Source organism: Bactrocera tryoni, unplaced genomic scaffold, assembly GCF_016617805.1.
Source record: "Bactrocera tryoni isolate S06 unplaced genomic scaffold, CSIRO_BtryS06_freeze2 scaffold_7, whole genome shotgun sequence".
NCBI classification, from domain to species: domain Eukaryota; kingdom Metazoa; phylum Arthropoda; class Insecta; order Diptera; family Tephritidae; genus Bactrocera; species Bactrocera tryoni.
Genome location: NW_024396366.1, coordinates 1,358,569 through 1,373,265, shown reverse-complemented (window position 1 = coordinate 1,373,265; position 14,697 = coordinate 1,358,569). Strand labels below are relative to the sequence as shown.

The following is a 14,697-nucleotide window of genomic DNA, read 5'->3' as shown; positions in this document are numbered from 1 at the left end:
AATTATTTAACAAAAAAAGAATATAGCAAAGCTTCAAATTAAGCTATAAAATTTGGAACACTTGATCACGGTACGCAATGCATTCGTGGTTAATTGCTAGGTAAATTGGCTAATCAAATAAATAATAATGACAATAATTACTCTCCTGTAGCACTTAGCTCCTTTGCCACGCTTACCCAGGCAGCCGGTAGCCCTACAAGACGGGTAAAAGTTAGGTAGGTTATCAGTAATTAATGCATTCATTATCCGACAGTTACTTTTGTTCTAGCTTCGGGAAAAAAGTAACTATTTCTCCTATTTCACAACACATCGGTGTGATTAGCTCACTCGCTCTCTCTTATTGATTTGGCGTAAATGCTACATATCGTCCCCTCAATATAACAATAGCGTATAATTTTTTTTGGGTTTTGAGAAAATCGTGTTTAAAGTTTTTGTCAAATTAGATGTCTATTAAAACCTCAAAATCGCGGTAAATAAAAATTCTTCATAGTGGATTTTTCGATGAGTACTTTATACCGTTTCTTGTCTTTAAATTTAGGCCATATAGGCCATTTTATTTTTTAAGGAATTCGTATGATGTATCTGATACACTATTTTATTTTGTATGGTATACGCTGTTTTATTCAATAATTTTACGGTATTTTTATTAAAATATTTGATCTCAAAAATATCATTTTGTAACATTATAAAACAATAATTAATTCATAGTTTTGTTAATTCTGTGGCATTTATTCATTACTTTCCAATTTGGGTTATTATAAACCAAAAATTGTGACAAATGAAGGTAGACATTGCGTGAATCAAAAATAACTAGAAATTCATTCGTCTTCATTCTCTTCCTCTGCTACATCTGGCTCATCTAAACAATTTCGCTTGTTTCCACCTCGTAAGTTAAAAAAAAAATGACTGCGAGCCACGAGGAATTACACTCTTTTTGCACAAATTTTGAAGATCATGCAGCTTTCGATTACAAATTGGCAGCTCTTTATTGTATTCGCCAGTAAACGAAAAGTTGAACACCTCTTTTTGAGGTATCTCTATGTCCGGCAATCCCACAGCGAAATCAAACTCATCAGTCTTTGAGCAATTTCCACAACGACTGGTAGGTTTCGTGTCACAGCCTGTTGATATTTACCTTACTTACTTCACTTACATTATATAAAAGACGATACTCACTCAGATGTTTAAAATCCATATTTTTAATGAACAAACTTTCTCTGCGAAATGAATTTGCAAGCTGAAATTTCAAATGACTACAATATTTCCTTGGCCTTCATGTAGTCAAAACTACGTAAATATCGCATAGGCTACTACTCCTGTAAATTTCTGATAAAACTTTCGAATTTGTATTGAAAATAAAACAGCTTATGTGGAGTATAGAAATGGTCGGAATAAAACTATTTCTCAAACAATAGTGTATATTATTATAAGCTATTTTATGAGTTAAAGTTTTGATAAATTGTATTTATTTCTACAGGCAAAAATGGAGTATAATGCGCATACACTATTATTCTTTTAACAACTTTGCAGTAGCAATTTTAATCAAAATAGCGCATATGAGCTTATACACTTATTGAAGGAAATTTTTGAACATGAAATTATACACCATTTTATTCAATGACATTTTGACCCACTTTGTGGAAGTAGAATTTGACGAAATTTTGACCAGACATAGAATCAATGATGGAGATTCTATATATGCAATAAAAAAATAATGGCGTATGAGCACATACGCTATTGTTATATTGAGGGGACGATATATTTTTTTGTTCTAATTTGCAAACTACTTTGGATAAATATCGTTTACTATTAGGTTAACAGCGTCCGTTTCATTGGCTATTTGTTTGGTTAGCCATCTTTTATTGAAAATAGCTTCTTTCGTTATTGTTATGGTCACCTACGGGTAAAAAAAAAACATTCGATAGGTTATTTGTTATTCATTGGTCACAGGAAACTGGTGCAATGGTCATCGCGCCTCCTGCTGAGAATTATTTGCTTTGTTATTCATTGGTTATCACTGCATATCGCATTAGCCATTTTCTTTTAAATAAAACAATCGACAATTTTATTTTATTTCTTTTTATTTAATTTTTTTTTTGAGTTTACATGTTTGTACATAACAATTATATTTTTATACTCTCGCAACAAAGTTGCTAAGGAGAGTATTATAGTTTTATTCACATAACGGTTGTTTGTAAGTCCTAAAACTAAAAGAGTCAGATATAGGGTTATATATACCAAAGTGATCAGGGTGACGAGTAGAGTTGAAATCCGGATGTCTGCCTGTCCGTCCGTCTGTCCGTCCGTGCAAGCTGTAACTTGAATAAAAATTGAGATATTTTGATGAAACTAGGTACACGTATTTCATGGCTCCATAAGAAGGTTAAGTTCGAAGATGGGCAAAATCGGCCCACTGCCACGCCCACAAAATGTCGAAAACCTAAAACGTATAAAGTGTCATAACTAAGCCATAAATAAAGATATTAAAGTGAAATTTGGCACAAAGGATCGCATTAGGGGGGGGCATATTTGGACATAATTTTTTTGGAAAAGTGGGTGTGGCCCCGCTTCCTACTACTAAGTTTTTTGTACATATCTCGGAAACTACTATAGTTATGTCAACCAAACTCTATAGAATCATTTCCTACAGGCAATTCCATATACAGTTCAAAAATGGAAGAAATCGGACAATAGCCACGCCCACCTCCCATACAAAGGTTATGTTGAAAATCACTAAAAGTGCGTTAACCGACTAACAAAAAACGTCAGACACACTAAATTTTACGGAAGAAATGGCAAAAGAAAGCTGCACACAGGCTTTTTTTAAAAATTGAAAATGGGAGTGGCGTCGCCCAAAAACCTTATCTCAGGAACTACTAGACCGATTTCAATGAAATTCGGTATGTATATTTTCTTAACACCCTGATGACATGTACGAAATATGGGTGAAATCGGTTCACAACCACGCCTTCTTCCAATATAACGCTATTTTGAATTCCATCTGATGCCTTCTCTGTATAATATATACATTAGGAACCAATGATGATAGCGGAATAAAACCTTACACAAATACGGTATTTGAAAAATATGTAAATGACGGATAATGAAATCTCGATTATCACTTTATTATGCGAGAGTATAAAATGTTCGGTGACACCCGAACTTAGCCCTTCCTTACTTGTTCGTTTTTAATTTTTTACAAATTTTTAGTAATAGTTTTAAATAAGCCTTCAATTATTAAAATTTATATATATGTAAGTTTCACCTACCCTATGATTTCATCACCGGTCACAAACACGTAAAACTGAATTATTTGTATTGCATTCAAACAGCATTTAAACGTTTCGATATGGCTGCTTGAGTGATTCTGTGAGAGTTTTGTAACAATCTTTATTGAGTAAGGCATCCCAGGACGTTCTTTGTCTATTAAGTCAAAATCACCACTTTTAAATTGTACACACCACTATTAATCCGCAAGCTCAGATGTTGCATATGCACCATAAACTTCCACCAAAATATATGACTTTCGGCGATATGTTATCCAAGTTTTGAAACATTCGAAATAACGGTAAAAAGCCGAAATGAGAAAATGAATTTGTTGAACTATAGTCTTAAATAGCTAGATGCTTTTTATGCGATATTGAGTAACTAATAACTAATAGTAAATAGTTATGTATATTCAAATATATTGAACATGAATATATACGTATACATATGTACATTTGCAAGACGCATTTGTTTATACTTGTATAAGGCACGTATGCATTTTATATGCTGTATTCATGCACTCAACGAATGAATTGTTTCTCAGCTCGTTAAAGTCTTTACTTGTACACCACCAGCGAAGAGAATTCAGAGAATCTTTTTCGATCTTACAAATCAAACAAATAACGATTGAATCCGGCTTGAGATTTTTTCTCCGAAATTTGCAAATATCTGAAATTAATAGAGAGAACATATTATTATTTTTTTGTAATTGTTGAGGCATCTACATTAAATTTAAAAAATAAATACTATAAGTAATAATACTATACTATTTATGTTTGTACCTTATTCTTATAAAAAGTTTAGGGCTACAATATTTAACATGATATGATAATGTAGACCCTACGACTATGTTATGTACGGTGGTTACTATGGATTTCATGTTAAGAAACGTCAAAAACTGTTACTAAAATCTTTTTGATTTACCTCCCACAAAATTTTGTTTAGTTACCTTAAGGTGGGTGACCTATGTAAGTCAAACAAAATGTTAGAATTTCAATTGCTTACATTTCCTGACCAAACAAAAGATTTCAGGTTAAAACAAAACAAAAGTTGTGGTTCACAACACACAAAAAAGTTGTGATTTCATGGATATTCCAAGCGAAGCCAGGTCCTTCTCCACTTGGTCATTCCAACCGAGTGGAGGTCTTCCTCTTCCTCTGCTTCCCCCGGCGGGCAGAACCTTTCTCTCGAAAATTCGTAACGTCGACTCATCGGTTGCTCTCATGGTCCAAGCCTCTGCACCATATAGCAGGACGGGAATTGTGAACGACTTATAGAGTTTGGCTTTTGTTCGACGAGAGAGGACTTTACTTTTCAATTGCCTACTCAGTCCGAAGTAGTACCTGTTGGCAAGAGCAATCCTGCTTTGGATTTCCAGGCTGACATCCAATCCAATACTGGTTCCTAAATCCAATACTGGTTCCTAAATAGACGAAATTATCTACAACTTCAAAGTTATGACTGTCAACAGTGACGTGAGAGCCAAGTCGCGAGTGCGACGACTGTTTGTTTGATGACAGGAGATATTTCGTCTTGCCCTCGTTCACTGCCAGACCCATTTTCTGTGGTTCCTTGTCCAGCTTGGATAAATCAGAACTAACGGCGCGGGTGTTGAGGCCGATGATATCAATATCACCCACAGTAGTTGGCGCAGATTGTGGGGTCTCCTTTTTGATAGATTGGGCAGAGCACACTTAAATTGCAATCGTTGGGCATGCTTTCGTCTGACCATATTTTACAAAGAAGCTGATGCATGTTCCTTATCAGTTCTTCGCCGCCGTGTTTGAATAGCTCGGCCAGTAATCCATCGGCCCCCGCCGCTTTTTTATTCTTCAGGCGGGTAATTGCTATTCGAACTTCTTCATGGTCGGGCAATGGAACGTCTGCTCCATCGTCATCGATTGGGGAATCGGGTTCGCCTTTTTCTGGCGTTGTGCGTTCACAGCCATTCAGAAGGCTAGAGAAGTGTTCCCTCCATAATTTAAGTATACTCTGGGCATCGGTGACTAGATCACCTTTGGGGTTTTACAAGAGTATGCTCCGGCTTTGAAACCTTCTGTAAGCCGCCGCATTTGTTCGTAGAATTTTCGAGCATTACCCCTGTCGGCCAGCTTATCAAGCTTTTCGTACTCACGCATTTCGGCCTCTTTCGTTTTCTTTCTGCAAATGCGTCTCGCTTCCCTCTTCAACTCTCGGTATCTGTTGTGGTCGATTGTAACTTTGCGAGGTAGGCAATCTGTTTTCTTTCCACTGCGACACGGCATTCCTCGTCGTACCAGCTGTTCTTTTGCACTTTCCGAAAACCAATGGTTTCGGTTGCAGTTGTACGTAAGGAGTTTGAAATGCCGTCCCACAGTTTCCTTATACCGAGTTGTTGACGAGTGCTCTCAGAGAGCAGGAGTGCAAGCCGAGTAGCAAAACGTTCGGCTGTCTGTTGTGATTGCAACTTCTCGACGTCGAACCTTCCTTGTGTTTGTTGACGTGCGTTTTTTGCTGCACAGAGGCGGGTGCGAATCTTGGCTGCAACAAGATAGTGGTCCGAGTCGATGTTAGGACCTCGGAGCGTACGCACGTCTAGAACACTGGAGACGTGTCTTCCGTCTATCACAACATGATCGATCTGGTTGGTGGCTTTTCGATCCGGAGACAGCCAGGTAGCTTGCTGAATTTTCTTATGCTGAAATCCAGTACCACATATAACCATATTTCGGACCCCGGCGAAGTCGATCAGCCTCAACCCATTCGGTGATGTTTCGTCGTGGAGGCTGAATTTACCGACCGTAGTGCCAAATATACCTTCTTTGCCCACCCTGGCGTTAAAGTGGCCAAGCACGATTTTCACATCCTGGCGGGGGTGGCTTTCATAAGCGCGCTCCAAGCGCTCATAGAAGGCATCTTTGGTCACATCGTCCTTCTCTTCCGTCGGGGCGTGGGCGCAAATCAGCGATATGTTGAAGAACCTCGCTTTGATGCGGATTGTGGCTAGACGTTCATTCACCGGAGTGAATGATAGTACTCGGCGACGGAGTCTCTCTCCCTCTCATCCGAGGCTTGTTGTTCCTTTTCATTGGGGGTGTTTTTTTCGTGGCGGGTCCCAAACCCAGCGCACAACCCTATGTAGAGGATGTTTCGCCTTCTCACTTTAGCTCGCCTTCGAACGAATGTTCTTAGGCTACCCAGAGGAAACTTGGTCAAAGACCAGAAGTTGTGAGCTGCTTGAGCCATGTGTAAAAGAATCGTTTCTGGCCACTCCCAAGTGAATGGCGATCAGAGAACTTTCCTCACTTGCGTGAACTTCTAAACATGACTCCATCATCTGGCACTCACCCAAGTAATAAATACAAATTTATTCACCAACTTGTACAAGGGCTACCGCTTTCAACACGACAATGTCGTTTGAATAAGGAAATGTCTAATGAAGGTTTGGAACACAACAGTGGTTAATCTGGCTTTGAAGTAGATAAATCCAGCTCCCTCAGTGAGGAGAAATTTGCTCTCGACTTTAATGAATACATGTGTATGAATACATGTGAAATAATAAAATTAAGTTAACTATTAAGTAATTGTTGTTAACTCACATTCTCCCAATTTATTTTAAATGGCATCAATATATTCCTGAAGTTTTGTCCTATCACCTTCAGGCATTAGTAAATAGCTTTTATTTCACTCATTCAGTCGACGGACTCGTAACCATGCGCTGACTATTTGTGCCAATCATACCCTTTAATAACTTAAAAGCCTCCACGTTGGTAAACTAAAGGCAAACCCTTGAAAATATGTTCAGCAATTTTCGGAAACCATTTGTTGTTTAAAGACTTCACCCAACACATTTTTATTTGTGTATTCACTAGTAACGATTGGAAATATTGAAGTGACTGGAGAAACTGTTATTTGTTGCTACTTTGTTTATATGTACATGTCCGTTAAACGAACAATAAACATAATTGTACCAGTTCCCGGCGGATCATGAATTTTTTTTTTTTGAAAGTAACGAAAACGTTGAATGAAGTAATTTGCAAGTTTTATATTTCCACCTACTTCCTAATTTCATTCAATGCATTTATTGGCTGTGTGTCGTCTGTGTGGAAAGCACACATACATATGTAAAGCCTCTTTTCAACTCGGAACAGTATTACACTTTACGATTGTCTTTTCATATTTGTAATCAAACTTCAACTTATTTTTTTATATTTATACTAATAAATAAATAAAGAAATATGTACCATTTTGATCGACTACTTTGACAAGTTGAGACATTATTCCAAAGTATAATCAAGTATTTAGATACATATTTTTCGTATTTTGTCAATAGATGTCGTTGCAGTCGTATATTCCCAGTACTACCAATCACATTTTGTCATACCATATAGTAAGGTGAGATTTTAAGCTTCATTTTACCCAGGGGTGGGCATATTAGCCTTCAGTGGCATCTTGCCCGTTCGGGCACGAGTGCACGTTTTGAGGGCTAAATGAGGGGATCATCGCGGGCAAACATGAAGAGGGAAGTGAGAGCAACGTATTTTACCACTCCATATTTACAAATGAGAGCAACGTATTTTACCACACCATGCTTACAAATGAGAGCGCGCGCATATGTGGGAAGTTGAACTGTGGGTAATAACTGTAAAATTACCTGAAAATTTTAAGTTTCTTTGTAACTACTATAAATTTAAAAAATGTAAGACAAATAACAAAGAGTATACTAAATATTTTATTTTATTAATCATTTTTTTAATACGTCTTTAAGCGTAATTTGCTGTTTCTGCCATTATCGTTTGTGGCTAAATGAGCTTCAGTCCCCTGCCCCACCTGACACATAACCAACACCGAACACCTAACCACAACAATAATCCCGTATCCAGAACACTCTACACTCACCGCATCAAAATATACGTCACTAGCACTCTTCATTCACCACACTCATCTCTACACTACCTACAATCCACATCACACATAACTACTTTGCCACTGCATTTTTCACCTCAACCAAAAGGGAACAAAAGGGGCGGAGAAACAAGTTGAACTCCACTTCTTCGTTTTCTTGCGATCCGAACGAAAGCCGTGCGATTCCCGATAACCTTTTGCGAATATCTAGTTTTAAAAGGAAAAAATATTCGTATTAAAATTTGTATAAAGCTCTAACTTTAAAAATTGTAATTTTTAAACTCCCGTGTAATAAAACAAAATTGTGAAATTCTTACATGTTCAGGTGCAAAAATATAAAAAGCGAAAAATAAGAAAAAAAATTACATAAAAAGTAAGAAATCTAAATCAAACGAGCGCGCCGCGGTATAAAAATCTAATTAATATAAATATACATAATTCGGGCGCGATCGGGCAAAAACAAAAAAAAACAAAAAAAGGAAAGCTGGAGCACACATGCGTGAGGCAACAAGGCAGGAATATCGAAGCACACAGGCATAACAGACCAAAACCTTACTTTCCCCCAAAAGACCCCCTTGAGGCGAGATAAAGTAAGTGTATCGTTTTCCATTTCTATTTATTATATGTATGTACATATGTATGATAGCAAACGGATTAATATTTGAGATAATAATAAACCCCAAAAACAATACAATCATTATATAAATATACTTAAATGTACTTGAATATATATGCACCATAGGCGAGTATTAAATATAAAATAATCACATTTTAAAATTTGCAATAATTATCCGACATTTATTAATACTTAAACGGTCCGGTACAACAACAAATATATACATATACTATTTACATTGGCAAACATTTCTTTTTGTCTTCGCTTCATACCTATTTACTATATTATAGCGCATTACATACGGACCAGGCACATATACAAAGGGTATTGACGCCTGTAATTGCGAAAGTGCATACGAGGGCATACGAATAAGTCCGCAAACAAAAAAAAAAAAAAAAATATATACATACATATATATATACATACAAATATATATACATACACACATATAAAATATTGTTATTATTTTATTACCTAAATATTTCAAACTGCGTAACACGACATACGCCTATTTCAATAAAATAATCGTTAATTCGGAAATAAAAACTCTTATTTACGTAAAAGAGTTTTCGGGTTTTTACATTCATCTGAATTTATACTGAAAAATATATTTCGCTTTATTAATTTATTGTTACTAAATGAGCACAGACTCTAAAGACTCTAAATCTACTCAATTTTTAAAAATTCCGAAAATGATTTCTGATGACAAAAGTCCAAGTACACCTGCAGAAGCTACACGCTCGAAACAAGGTGCTACAAAGCAAAAAAGGCGAAAAGATATTTCTTACGCTAAATTCATTTCTGAGAGTGACAGCTTAATAAGATACTGTACTCGATTCTCATCTTCACCGATTCAAGATAACTTTGAATCGGTGCTAGAAATCAAAAATCAAAATATTGACAATTTCTGGACACGTCTCCAATCTGCATATGACGCGATAGTAGAAACTGACGACTCAGATCTTCCCGAAAATTTAAAATCCTCGGCTTACGCCAAATATGAAAATTGCCTTGACCAATATGAAGAGACAAAAGCCATGATTTCCGATCAATTGAAATTAATTAAAGCAATTGCACCTACTCCACAACCGAGAGTAGAGCTGCCACAAGTTCAAAGCCAAGAGGCGAGTTCAGGCATTCACCTTAAAGTGCTAGCATGCGATACAGAAACATTTCACGGAGGTTATGAACAATGGCCGTCCTTCCGGGACATGTTTACGGCCGTGTACATAAACCATCCTAAATTATCACAAGCGCAAAAACTGTATCACCTCAGATACAAAACCAAAGGTCAAGCAGGCGTAATAGTCAAACAGTTCGCATTAAATGACTACAATTTCAATTTGGCTTGGGAAGCTCTAAAAGAACGATACGAGAATGAAAGAATATTGGTCGACCAACAAGTCACCATATTAATGAACTTACCAAAAATCCAGAGAGAAACAAGTGAGGAGTTCATAAAACTTCAATCCACTGTTTCAAATTGTTTGTCGGTTCTATCGACACAGAATATTCCCACAGACAATTGGGACCCCATACTGGTAAACATATGCTCCGCGGCATTACCGGAAAAATCTTTGCTTCTGTGGGAGCAATCGCTCTCATCACGAAGAAAATGCCCAACGTGGCAACAGATGAAAGATTTCTTAACTACCCAATACGAAATTGCGGAAAGGGTAGATAAAAAGACGGTCAGAACCAAAAACGTTCAACACGACCTAAATCGAAGTTTCATTAGACCCCAAGCTAGTAACAACAACAGTTTAAACAGAAGCTTTTTTAAAAATCAATCGTTCACATCTGAACAAAATAAATTAACGTCGTGCGAACTGTGTAAAGGAGGGCACAAGCTAAAATCTTGCGAAAAATTTAAAAAACTTAATATCAATGAAAGGAACAACTTTGTCAGATCAAAAAGACTCTGTACAAACTGCTTGTCCCACTCACACAATCTCAATAATTGCGAAAGCAAATTCAGCTGCGTATATTGCCACAAAAGGCATCATTCTATGTTGCACATAAATAACTTTCCCAACACACCTCAAAGTAGCGCTTTCTCAAAAAGAGCCGCGGGTTTAGTTGCAACCGCAACTCCCGAAACACAAAATCCCGAAGTTTGCCAAGAGGCACCATGCTGCTCCAAGGCATTAAAAACTCAAACGCTGCACAGCGAGATTCAAAGTATGGTACTACTACCAACAGCAGTCGTCTCCATCGAACACCGAGGAGAACTGTTTAAACTCAGGGCCTTAATAGACCAAGGATCACAAAGATCATTTATTGCGTCTAGGGCACAAAATAGGCTACAACTGCCTACAAAATTAGCCAATTTTGAAATTACGGGAATGGGCGGAAGAGTAGTTCAAAACTCCAATAAAATCTGCCCCATTACCCTAATTTCCCCCCAAGCGGATAAGCGCATTCAAGCAGATGCAATAGTCTTACCGCAACTCACGAACATGCTTCCAAGCTATCATATAAATAGCAAGCATTGGCAAAAGGTTACACACCTAAAGCTAGCAGATCCCAACTGCAACACCCCCGCTCAAATAGACCTTCTATTAGGCAGCGACCTTATATCTCAAATTATAATAGAAGGTGTTGAAAAAATTTCGAAAACACTTCTGGCGCAAAATACCATTTTCGGTTGGGTCCTAAGTGGACTAGTTGCGGAACCAGTCACAACAATGACAACTCAAGTTGAGGAAATCTCAAACGAGTACCTCAATTCACAATTGAGAAAATTTTGGGAGTTAGAAGAACTCCCCCCCATTTCAAGTACAACACCAGAAGATCAGTATTGTGAAGACTTTTACAAAGCCACAACTACTAGATCAGATAATGGTCGGTATGTCGTACGACTACCTCGAAAACAACAATTTCCAGACACACTCGCCTTAGGTCACTCTCGAACCTCTGCAATACAGCAGTTTCTAAGTATGGAAAAAAACCTACTTAGAAAAGGTGAGCTTAAAAAAGATTATGATGGTGTCTTAGAAGAATACCTCCATTTAGACCACATGGAGGAAGTAAGCCCATGCGAAAAAATCATAAAAGGCAAATATTACTCATTCTACTTGCCACATCATGCAGTAGTAAAGCCTGACAAAAAAACCACAAAGGTTAGAGTTGTCTTTAATGCCTCGAGATCCACTAGCTCGGGGAATTCCCTAAATGATATTCTATTTACGGGACCCACACTCCAACCAGATTTAATGCTCCTCATATTAAATTGGCGTATATACAAATACGTATTCAATGGGGATGTCGAAAAGATGTATCGACAAATACTGGTACATAAAGAGGATCAAGATTTTCAGCGGATTATTTTCCGAAAATCTGCCAATAGTCCACTACGCGACTTTAAATTGAAAACAGTTACCTTCGGCGTAAACTGTGCCCCATATCTAGCCATCCGTACATTCCACGAACTGGCAGAAGACACAAAGTCAGAATTTCCTCTGGCAACAAAAATCTTAAAAACACAAACGTATGTAGACGATATCTTGTCTGGGAGCCACAGCCTCCCACAAGCATACGAGTCCTTATCACAAGTGATAAAGGCCCTCAACACCGCAGGGTTTCCCCTAAAAAAGATCACAGCTAATCAACCAAATATCTTGAAAAATATACCAAACGACAATATGTTGGATACTAATTTCCTTATATTCGAAAAGGAAAGTACAACAAAAACACTCGGCATCCAATGGAATGCGATATCGGACCAGTTTTCATACACGACTGAGTCCATATCCGCATTATCCGCCATTACAAAACGCCAAATTCTCTCCTCTGTGGCAAAACTTTTCGACCCCGCGGGATGGCTTTCGCCAATTATGATGCAAGCGAAAATCCTGATTCAAGAATTATGGCTAGACGGAACTGACTGGGATGAACAAGTGAAACCTCTTCGCTTAGAAAAATAGTCCCAGTTCGCTAATAATCTGACCGACATTTCGCAGGTACAAATTCCACGGTGGGTAAACTATTCCCCCGAATACAAAGTGGAACTACACGGCTTCTGTGACGCCTCTAAAAGGCATATTGTGCCACTATATATGTGCGCACACAAAGCGATATTGCAACTACAAGCCACCTACTAGTGGCAAAAGCAAAAGTTGCGCCTCTAAAAACCATAAGTCTACCACGACTTGAACTCTGTGGCGCTCTGGTACTAGCAAAGCTAGTTTCCATGGTGCAGACCCACTTAAACATGGCAAAATACAAATTATATCTATGGTCTGATTCCGAAATAGTTTTAGCCTGGTTAGAAAAGCCACCACACGCGTGGAAAACCTATATTTCTAATCGAACGGCGCAAATACTTGACCTAGTAGGATCAGCCACTTGATGACACGTTGCCAGTGCTGACAATCCTGCTGATCTAGGTACAAGAGGGTCCAAACCCCTGCATCTCGCCACCACCACCCTATGGTGGAACAGAATCTCCCGATTCCTGGCCACAATCGCCAATGCGCATCATAATTGCCCAAGAAAGTCGAAAAATCGACACCTACCACACAATATTGGATGATAATGACATCCTTGAACGATTTTCATCGTTCCCCCGAGCACTCAGAGTAGTCGCCTATATTCTCAAATTCGCAGAGCGACTCAAACTTAAGGTAAAGGGAGCAACTTGCCCCCAATGCGATACATTGACGCACCAAGACTTACAAAAAGCAAAGGTCGCTCTTATCGCATCAACCCAAACGAGCTACTTCAGCCGCGAACTGGGGTTACTAAGAGAATCGAAGCCAATTGACAAAAAGAGCTCACTCTTAGTACTAAACTCATTTATAGACACGAAAGGTCTGCTTCGTTCAAACGGCCGGCTTGCTAATTCCAGCCTTACGTATAACGAACGCCACCCCATAATCATACCTGAGAAGTCTCCATTTGCCACATTATTTCTGAAATACATCCACATATTAATGCTACACGCCGAACATCGCCTCATGCAACATATGGTACGACAAGAGTATTACATCCCACGTCTGAAGCCCCAAATCAAGAAATGCATTTTCATGTGCAAGATCTGCATTATGCATAAGCAAAAAATGCGAACGCAGATTATGGCAGCACTTCCACCCGAACGCTCTAATTTCGTTATGCCTTTGACCACCACCGGTATCGCTTTTGCTTGGTCTTTTCAGATAAAGGCGTCCATGCTAAGATCTCCCACTCTCATGAAAGGCTATGTGGCTGTCTTTGTATGTTTCACGACAAAGGCAGTCGACCTTGAGCTATGCACTAATCTGACGACAGAGGGTCTCCTCGCGGCATTTGCTCGCTTCGCCGCTCGACGTGGCTTCCCATCTAAAATCATGAGCGATAATGGCAAAACATTCATTGGAGCTCAACGAGCCACAGAGAAACAGTTCGTGGATTTCTTTAAACAAGTATCACCTGACATCGTACAAAAGTACGCCCCCCAAGGTATCAATTGGCAATTTATACCCCCAAGCGCTCCTCATATGGATGGATTGTGGGAATCAGCTGTAAAGAGCTTCAAATCTCACTTCAAGAAGATAGCTGGCAGCTACAAATTTAATTATGAAGAATTCACTGCATTATTAACTAAAGTCGAAGCCGTTCTCAACTCACGGCCCCTAACGGTTCCCTCGCAAGATCCCTCCGATTTAACATCCCTAACTCCAGGGCATTTTCTAAAAGGAGCACCCATTCTGGCCCCACCTGAGCCAGGCGTGGAGTCGCTATCCTTACTAAATAGATGGGAAAGAATTACAATTCTCCATCATAATTTCAGTCGCTGATGGAAAGAAGACTATATCAAAGACCTCCACAAAAGGTACCGTTGGAAAATTACAGAAAATGCGCCAAAGATTGGAGATTGTGTCCTGATTCAGGACGAGTGTCTTCCCCCTACCGAATGTCGGCTCGGCCGCATAGAGAAGCTTTACCAATGC

General features: G+C 38.6%; 1 pseudogene; it reads right to left on the bottom strand.

Annotated features, from left to right (window-relative positions):
* Window positions 1-1,783: 1,783 nt before the first annotated feature.
* On the bottom strand, window positions 1,784-7,524 carry LOC120781497 (annotated as a pseudogene).
* Window positions 7,525-14,697: the final 7,173 nt, after the last annotated feature.